Genomic DNA, 10,533 nt, shown 5'->3' on the forward strand with positions numbered 1-10,533 from the left:
AGATTGGGAAACAATGATCATTACTTCAAGATTTGCTCTTGAATACATCTGTTTAAGATCCCCATCTCAGATTTGCTTGTGTCTCTGGAAAAACTTCAGATTTTACAGCTGGAAGCAACCTAAGACATCAGTTATCCCAGTGTCTTTGTTTGTTTAAGATGGGGAAATGGATTTATAGCATTTAAGTGATTTGCCCAGGGGCGCCTAGGTGGCTCAGTTGATTAAGCATCCAACTCTGGATTTTTGCTCAGGGCATGATCTCAAGGTTTGTGGGATGGAGGCCTGAGTCAGGGTCTGGGCTGACAGCATGGCATCTGCATGGGATGCTCTTTCTCCACCCCTCCCCCTCTCTTTCTCTCTCTCTCCCCCCATTCCCCCACTCATGTGGCCTCTCTCTCAATATAAACAGCCATTTAAAAATAAATGAATGATTTGCCCAAATTAGTGGAAAAACCAGGACTAAAATTCAAGTATCAATGACTTCTGGTATTCTTGAATCTAAGAATCAGCAACTTAACTTGATTTTGTAGGTTTCTTTTAGCTGCTTGGGTCAATCAATAGCAGGTTTTCTAGAATTTTACTAAGTGTTTAGAATGTTCTAGATAGGTGGCAAATATTTTATCAGTCCAACCAAAAAATTAAAATATTCTTACTTTTTCAGCTCACTTCCTCTGGAATTGTAGGGAGCATTAGATGATTAGACTAATCAAGATTGCAGTTGCTAGCTTTTTCATCTCTGTTCTCCTTTGTGGATTTCTCCTCTAGGTGCTACTTCAATATGTCAGTTTCCCTTAATTTTGTGTGTAGTCCATTTATCAGTTTACATCCTCATACAAGTGAGATTCTCCTGGTTCGAAATGACTCCCATAACCATATTCTCTATCCTGAGAACTTTTTCCCCAAGCTGAAAGTCTCTATTTCGATCTGTTGGCATATTCACTTGGTGTCATCTGTCATATAAAACTTGAGCCAAAATGGGATGCTTTCTTACCATATCATTCCCTCTCTAACAAAGGCAGTCTATCACATTAGAAACCTTGAGTTGGCTCTTTACCCCTCCTTTCTTATTTCTCTCATGGAAGTCGCCATTAAGCTCTATCAATTATGCCTCAGAAGTGTTGCAAACCTGTACTCTTCAATTTCTCAGGTTGCTTCCTCTCAAATGACTCCCTTCCTTACCTAAGATACTCCAATGATTCTCCATTATTCACAAGACTTACTAACTTAATGAAGAATCTCCAGCCTCAGCAATAACTACTTCCCCTCAAGCGCCCCACTCTCCAATAATTTCCTAAATACATCTTCTGTCTCTTTCATAGGCTCATACTTTTACACATGCCTTTCCTTTTCCCTTGAATTTTCTCTATGCCAGGGTTTTCCAAACTTTGAAAATAAGAATCAGGTGGGGTGCTTGTTAGTAAACACCGTTGCCCATATCCCTCCCTGGGTCTAATTTGGAAGTTCTGGAATGGGTCCTGGGAAGCTAGATCTTTAACAAGTCCTCTCACATTCATTCTTGTTGGATCAGTTTAAAACACAGGTTTCTCTTTTACTCCACCTTCAGAATATTATTCGGTTATCCTTTCGACTGAGAAAGCTGAGTACATAGGCAAAATTCAGTCCTCCAGGGTATCAGGCACATGCTGTGGTAGCAGCCACTACATACTCTCCTTACTAGCACTAACCAGGCAGTATTATAATTTACCTGATCCAAAAAACACTTTCAGTGGCTTCCAGTAGCTACAAAATAAAATCTGCACCCAAGTCAATTTAACAAACCCATTCTAGATTTGATACAAAATTGAGTACGACACAATCTCTGACCTCAAGGAGCTCACAAAGTCTAGGAAGGAATATCCTAACCTCCCTTTCTTGTTATCGCTCAAAGACCTTTCTACAGGCTGTGCTTGCTGTAGCCTCAGACCCTTTCCAGGTGTTGTTCCTTTTACTAGGAATGCTCCTTACCCTCCACCTGGTTTCTGCTTTTTCTTTAGCAGTCACCTCAAATATCTTTTCCTTAGGAAACTCTTCTTTGTTCTCCTGACTAGGACAAGTCCTGCTGTTATTACATTCACTTTGTATCTTCTTCAAAGCATTTGTCCCAGACTTGATTTTGTATTTGTATGATTATTTGATTAATGTTGGTCTCCCCCTCCAGGCTGTAAGCTCCTTGAGGACAGGGGCCTGATTTTGTGGTTATATAGACATTCACTGTAGAATTCTGGTTAATCTGTCTTCATGTCTATGCACTCGTCTATAGATTTGTTATATCTCCGAAGAAATTTATCTTACATATTCTGTATCAAGTCTTTGAACACTAGAAGTTCAAACGTTAACAGTTAAAACAGCTAAACTCTCTGATTACTTTATTACATACCAGGCACTTAAATGGATCATTTTATCTTCACAAAAACACTTTTAAGATGGGGTGCCTGAGTGGCTCAGTTAGTTAAACTTAAGTGCCTGACTCTGGATTTCAGCTCAGGTCATGATCTCTCACCATTCGTAGCCCCACGTTGGGCTCCCAGCTGACAGGACAGAGCCTCTTGGGATTCCCTCTCTCTGCCCTTTTTCCATGCATACACACGCTCTTTCTCTCTCAAAATAAACAAACATTAAAAAAAAACGCTTTAAGATCAATATTATTGTTCTCCTTTCATCGAATGCCCTATAAGAACAATTCAACTCCTACCTCCTTGTCCCCAGTATCAGAAACTGCTCTCCCTCTTCATCGCCTGACTTAATTGTACTTACCACCTGTCTTCCTGGTGAACCTCATGAAATAATCTCTTCATCTGGAATTCCTTCTCCTTTCCCCAAATTTACCTAGCCATCTCCTCCTCATCTTTCAGCTCTCAAAAAAAGGCTTTTAGGACCTTTTCCCTGGTTTCCTATTGTTACTGTGACCCACTCATTTAGTAGCTTTAAACAACACAAAATTTTTTACCTTACTGTACTGGAGGTCAGAAGTCATAAAGCCCATGTGTTGGCATGGCCGTGTTCCTTCTGAAGGTTCAAAGGGAGAATCCAACTCCTTGTGTTTTTCACCTTCTAAAGACTACCTGTGTTCCTTGGCTCACGACAACCCCTTCCTCCGTCTTCAAGGACAGCAAAATGGCATCCTCAAATATCTCTTTTCCTGTTCTTCCACCAATCACCTTCTCTTGCTCTGACCCATCTGTCTTCCTCTTTTAAGAAGGCTTGTGGGTACATTGAGCCCACCTGATATTTCAGGATACTCGCCCTATCTCAAGAGCCTTAACTCAATCACACCTGTAAAATCCCTTTTGCCATATAAAGAAACAGTTCCAGGTTTCAGGGATTAGAATGTGGACAACTTTGGGGGATCATTATATTAACTACTCCAATATATGTCCTCATACTTCCCAGAACTGACACATGGTAAGGCCTCAAAAAATACCTATCTACTGAATCAGGGAATGAACAAATAATCATTGACAGACAGCCCCTCCAAGAGCATTCTTAATCTTAATCAGCATTAATAAAAATGGAATCTTCACAACAAGGAACATCAACATAATAGCTTGTTTCACTCTGCTTGACAGGTCAAAAAACACCTGGAATATTGTGCTCGGTTCTATACTTCAAGTGTGGAAGAGGTAGATTGGGGCAGGTTTAAAGGAAGGCAACAGGATGGTGGAGAATGAGAAACAGTATTATGTAAAAGAGCACTTATAACGTTTGGGGCTTAATCAGCAGAATTGAAGAAAGGTGTGAAGTGAAGAACCCCCCCCCCCCACTTCAAGACCTACCATCACACCACTATTATGGCAGCCAGTGTGCACGTGTGTGGGTGCAATACATGTGTGCATTTTGGAAAGCAAGCCTTTTTAGCAACAGTTTGTTCCAGAAGGAGACTTTGTAAGATTTTCATAAATAATTACTCTTTAGGAGGTAATTTAGTTGTCCTCATAAGCATACATAAAATTATTTTGAAATGACTTAAATTTTGTTTGGCACAAATTGGATACTCACATGTTATTAATTCACTGTATGTTTGTTTGTTTGTTTGTTTGTATATTCATGAAGCTTTATTTTCCTCCAAAACAAGTCCAACCTTCCAAGCCTGGCCCACCAGCAGGTCCCTTCAGGTCCCTTCAGACCCAGATGGGGAAGCATTTCTCTCCTTTCTTTCTTTCTTTCTTTCTTTCTTTCTTTCTTTCTTTCTTTCTTTCTTTCTTTCTTTCTTTCTTTCTTTCTTTCTTTCTTTCTTTCTTTCTTTCTCCTTTCTTTCTTTCTTTCTTTCTTTCTTTCTTTCTTTCTTTCTTTCTTTCTTTCTTTCCCCCCTTCCTTCCTTCCTTCTTTCTTTTCTTTCTTTCTTTCTTTCTTTCTTTCTTTCTTTCTTTCTTTCTTTCTTTCTTTCTTTCTTTCTTTCTTTTTAATGTTTATTTTTGAAAGAGAGAGAAAGAGATAGATAGAGACAGAGGGAGAAAGACAGAGAGCACAAGGGGCAGAGAGAGAAGGAGACACAGACTCTGAAGCAGGCTCCAGGCTCTGAGCAGTCAGCTCAGAGCCTGACACAGGGCTTGAACTCACAAACTGTGAGATCATGACCTGAGCTGAAGATGGACACTTAACAGACTGAGCCACCCAGGCGCCCTGGGAATCATTTCTTAATAGACACCCGTACCTCTCAGGCAGAGCTGGAAGGGAAGGGCCCCTCTATGTTGGCTTGCAGGGTGCTAACTATAAGATTTTTTTTTAAGTGTAATAGCAGCTACTATTAACTTTACTCCTTGAAACTCCCACCAACAAAAAAGGAAACAAATATTTTAAAATATGAATTAGTTTCTAGAGTATATTTTTAAAATATGATAAAGTGGTTACCTCCTTCTCAGACGCTAGATGCAACACCTGTCCAAAGTTTTTCCATTGCCCCAATTAATATGGCCAGAAATTTTTTTGCATACTGTTCTCAGAGATTTGAAGCTTCAAAGTACACTTTCTCTTCTGTATCAGAATGATGATGACACAGATTAGTGGATGTAGAGAATGTGCTTCCCAATAGTTTCATATTTTATACCACTGTTTGAATATTTTATCACTTATATTTCTTCATTCATTTATTCAGCAAATAATGATATAGAGCCTTTGATGTGCCAGGATCTGTTCTAGGAACTGGGAATACACTGGTAAACAAAACAAATAAAGATCCCTGCCCTCATGAGGGCAGATGCTAGATGCAACACCTGTCCAAAGTTTTTCCATTGCCCCAATTAATATGGCCAGAAATTTTTTTGCATACTGTTCTCAGAGATTTGAAGCTTCAAAGTACACTTTCTCTTCTGTATCAGAATGATGATGACACAGATTAGTGGATGTAGAGAATGTGCTTCCCAATAGTTTCATATTTTATACCACTGTTTGAATATTTTATCACTTATATTTCTTCATTCATTTATTCAGCAAATAATGATATAGAGCCTTTGATGTGCCAGGATCTGTTCTAGGAACTGGGAATACACTGGTAAACAAAACAAATAAAGATCCCTGCCCTCATGAGGAGCATTCTAGTGGGGAGAGGCATGGAAAATAAACAGAATAACAAAATCAAAACAGCATATGATAGACAGTGGTAAGTGCTATGGAGAAAAGTAAAGCTGGGAAAGTGGATAGGAGCCCTGTAGGAGTAGGAGAGGCCTGCAATTTTAAATCGGGTGGATTGAGGGGCGCCTGGGTGGCGCAGTCGGTTAAGCGTCCGACTTCAGCCAGGTCACGATCTCGCGGTCCGTGGGTTCGAGCCCCGCGTCAGGCTCTGGGCTGATGGCTCCGAGCCTGGAGCCTGTTTCCGATTCTGTGTCTCCCTCTCTCTCTGCCCCTCCCCCGTTCATGCTCTGTCTCTCTCTGTCCCAAAAATAAATAAAATGTTGAAAAAAAAATTTAAATCGGGTGGATTGAGTAGGGGAGACTTAAATGGACAGCTACAGAACGTGAAGGAGTGAACACCAATGTCTGGGCAGGTTTCTGGGCAGAAGAGCAGTGCCCAGGCTCTGAGGGGAGAGTGCGCCTGGTTAAAGTCCAGCCAGAGGCCAGTGTGGCTGGAGGCCAGTGGAGGAGGATATGTGGACAGGGAGGTACTGGTGATGTGACGGTGGGGGTAGGTAGCACTCCCTGTAGGGACTTAAAGACATTTGCGAAGGGCTTGGCTTTTTACTGAAGGGAGGTGGGAAGTCAGTTTGGGGTGGGGAAGTCTGACCCAGGCTCACTCTGGCTGCAATGTAGGGAAATAGCAGCAAGGTCAAGATGATCACAGGGAGGTGAGTTAGAAGTCTGTGATAGATAGCTGAGAGGTGAGAGTGGCTCAGAGCAGTGTTGGTGGTGGCGAGTGACCGGGTTTTTGTAGGAGTTAGAGCACATGGGGCTTGCAGATGGATTGCATGGAGGTGAGAGAAAGGGAGGTGTGAAGGATGACCAGGGTTTTTGATCTGAACAAAAGGAAGGCTATAGGTATTGTTTTTTTGTTTTTCCAACGTTTATTTAGTTTTGGGACAGAGAGAGACAGAGCATGAACGGGGGAGGGGCAGAGAGAGAGGGAGACACAGAATCGGAAACAGGCTCCAGGCTCTGAGCCATCAGCCCAGAGCCTGACGCGGGGCTCGAACTCCCGGACCGCGAGATCGTGACCTGGCTGAAGTCAGACGCTTAACCGACTGCGCCACCCAGGCGCCCCTAGGTATTGTTAATTAAGAAGAGAAGGAAACCATTTGTGTGTTCCTCGATGAAGCACAAAATCTCTTGTGATTGCACTCAGGTATTACCAAATTCTGGAGATAAAGGGAGGTGTAAGAATCACCTTTGGGTAGATTATGTAATAAGGGTGATCTTGAGGCAGAGGGCTACATCTCATTTTATATTCATTAAGTGGTTGGTATTGAAAACATTCTATAGCCAAATCTGATAACCCTTAGATTCTTTAACTTCTTTCTGATCAAGGATAGACAGAGATATGGGAAAACATGGGTAAAGAGCTATGCAGGCAAAACTAAACCACAGGCACCATATATCTTCATTATGAATTAGGGGAATAAAAGTTATTTTTGCAAAATTATTATTTTTTCATAAGGGCTAGTTTTGTACTCATTATTGTGATTATTATGTCCAATGAATATTTGGTTCTAAGAAACAAAAAGAACTGCTGATGAAAAGAATGTGTACATGCTTGTTGGGCTGCCTAATAAATAACTATTTGATGATGATTCTGCAGTATGTTTAAAGGGTAATTCTTCTTCTGTTGCTTTAGAGAATTCATTTGGCATTCTAAAAATGGATGTAATTTCAAGCAGTGGCCAAAATGTATCAATTAGCCTGACATGTAGGTCTTTTTAACAGATCTATAAATTTCCAATTTCCTTTGCCATCTTAACCATGGTAAATCATCCTGAACAAGATCATTCTTTTGAACAACAGCCTCCTTATTAACTGAGATCAATTGAGATTAGAAAATGAAAAATACACGAGATGCTGAGAACTCTTTATGAAACCACATTTGTAGGGTGAGGATTGAATGAAGATAAATGGGTTATTTTCAGCTCCCACATCATTGATTTAAAAATTTATTCTCTATATCCCACTGCTGGATTAAACACTAATATATATTTGGATGGTTTACTTGCTTGCAAGAATTATCTTTTTCCCTTTGAGGTTCTGTATTAATGGAAGGGAATGCTTTTTAATTTCAGTGTATCTTGCTTTGCATACCACATACATTTCTACACATTAAATTGCATAAAATTGATTTTTTTAATTGAATGATAAATTAATGACTAAGTCCTTTGTTTTAATTTCTGATTGATTTTCATTTGCTCTTTGCATAAAATACAAGATGCTTAGCACATTATGTGGACCCTTAAGTGATCTGCATTCTGCCTACCTTTAAAGGTAATCCCCAGCTACCCTGGTCTTCTTTCAAATCCTACTATTTTACATTCAAGGTTTTTGCACATATTGTCTAAAATTTTAGTTCTTTAACACTGCCTGCTTTATTTTTCCTGCGTAACACAAATAGTACATTACTTACTTACTCAATTGCCTCTCTTCCCCTAACTAGAAAGTAGGCTGCAAAAAAATACATGGATTTTCATCTTTCTTTCTTCACTGCTGAATCTCTAGCATCTAGAATTGTGTTGGGTATATGGTATGCACTCAGAAAAAGATGATGAATGAATGAATGATTCCTTATCCTGGTATACCAATTTCCCTTCTCTAAACCTAGGTAACTTGTATTCATCATCGTAATTCCAGCTTAAATATCACCTTTTCAGGCTACCTTTTTTTGACCCTCCTAAGACAAGATCAGCTTTCTCTATTATTTGTTCTTACAATTTTCTATATTTCTAAGTTCTCCATAGAACTTCCTAGGATTTTAGCTTATAAACTCTACTTTTTGTGAGATAATTTGCTTAACTCCTGTCTTCTCCCCTAAACTGTAAAATATCTCCTTTTCTTGTTTCTTTAAAAATTTTAAATATTTATTTATTTTTGAGAGAGAGGAAGAGAGTCAGCACGTGCATGTGAGTGGGTGAGGGGCACACAGAGAGAGGGAGACACAGAATCCAAAGCAGGCTCCCGGCTCTGAGCTGTCAGCACAGAGCCAGGCATGGGGAGAACCCACGAACCATGAGATGTTGACCTGAGCCAAAGTTGGACACTTAACCAACTGAGCCACCAGGTGTGCTTCTATCTTGTTCTTAATGGTCTCTCCAACATCTAGCATAATGCCTGGGACAAAGGGGTGCTCTATAAATATCTGTTAAATGAAACATGGTTGGAAGAATGATTAAGCAATACCTCATTATAACTTTCAGTCCTCTGTTCCACTTGTTCAATGCTCTCCCAACAAAAACTAGTTGTTAGTGAACCACAAAGGAATGTTTTGCTATACCGGAACAGATCTTATTTAAATATACCCCTCAATGAATTCATTAATGCTTGTAGGATCCCTTAAAGTTAATGCATCATACCAGCCTCTTCACCCCCCACTTTGTTTAATTAAATAAATATTTAATGTGTTTCTCCTCTAGACCAAGCCATATAGAGGGAAATAAGGTCATGTAAATAGTGCAAAGACCATAAGCTTTAAAATATAAAGCTCTCTTACCCTCTAACTGCCTGTGTGAGCTTGGCAAAGTTACCAGTTAAGCTTTTGGTTCTCTATCTGTCAAACAGAAATAGCAATACCTATTTTGTGTGGTTTATGTAGTGGTTATCAATGATGCATGTAGTATGCATGTCACATAGTAAGTGCTCAAACGATAGCAGTTGTTACTACTATCACTAGAAGGTAAGCTCCTAGAGGGCAGATTACACTTGCATTTCTAGTACCTTACATACCAAATACTCTTAAAAAAGATTGGTTAAACTGACCAACAATGGGAACTGTGGCAAAATATATGCTCCTTCTCAACTCTCATCGGGCTTAGAGTCTAAGCAAGAAAGTAAGTTCCAAGACAGATTCATGAAATATTTAGATAATAATGAAATATAATACTTCCTATAGTTTATAATTCATATGAAATTATAGTAACATATGTGTTACAACCATAAGTGGTTTGCATGGCCAGGCAGGAAAAGATAAGGGGTGGCTGGCTGGAGTTATTGGAAAATGATATGTTCACATGTTGGTGTGTGTGAGATCTATACGAGTGAGCCTCCTGTGAAAATGTTGTATTTCTTTGTCAAAATTTGATGCTGGCTACACCAATGTTGGATAAAATGGATTAACCTGCCGCTTCTGTGTTACTATAATGGCAGGCAAAATTGGGTTATTGATCCTGGGTATCAAGGTGTCTTTGTTATAGTAATGGATGCTTTTTTCCCCTGCTTTAACAATCAGTGGTTCGCTAACATCACAAATAGGTTCTGATGATGTTGGGTAATGTGTCTCAAATAGGGGTGTATTACGTGGGAGTATATACTAGCTCTTAAAAACTAGAACAGAGACTCCATCCCATATTCCACTTCTTTGCAGCATGCTCAGCACAGGTGTTCAATTGTATGACATCATCCATAATCAATACCTACTGCTGTCCTTTCATCTCACCACTCTCTGCTTATAGCTCTAATAAATGGGACTGAGATCAGTGAGCACGAACAGAAGAGCGTTTCTTTTCTCTAGGACCCTCTCTCCTTTTTGTTACCTGGGTGTCTTCATAAAGATGTTTGACTTAGATCCAAACACAATGGCACTCCATTAAAGGTTTTGATATGCCAGCATCCACACTGAAAGCTTCAGATGCCTGATTACAGAATTGAATGAAACAAACACACTGTGTCCTGACCTTAGATAGGAAAAGGGATGAATACCACCTTTCAGCCACTTCAAGCCATGTGAGGATGATCCAGAACCGACCCATGCTAACCGGCATCCAGGCACGTATCAACCTGTCCAGAGTCTACATCTGCAGGGGAAAGCCCAGACAGCCTCGTGGCTTCTAGAAGAAGCCGCTTGGCCACACACCTGCCTCCGAGTGGCAGAAAAACGTCCTGGAAGCCCGTGCCTCTGCACACTCACAC

The sequence above is a fragment of the Felis catus genome, chromosome F2 (assembly GCF_018350175.1).
Source record: "Felis catus isolate Fca126 chromosome F2, F.catus_Fca126_mat1.0, whole genome shotgun sequence".
NCBI lineage: Eukaryota > Metazoa > Chordata > Mammalia > Carnivora > Felidae > Felis > Felis catus.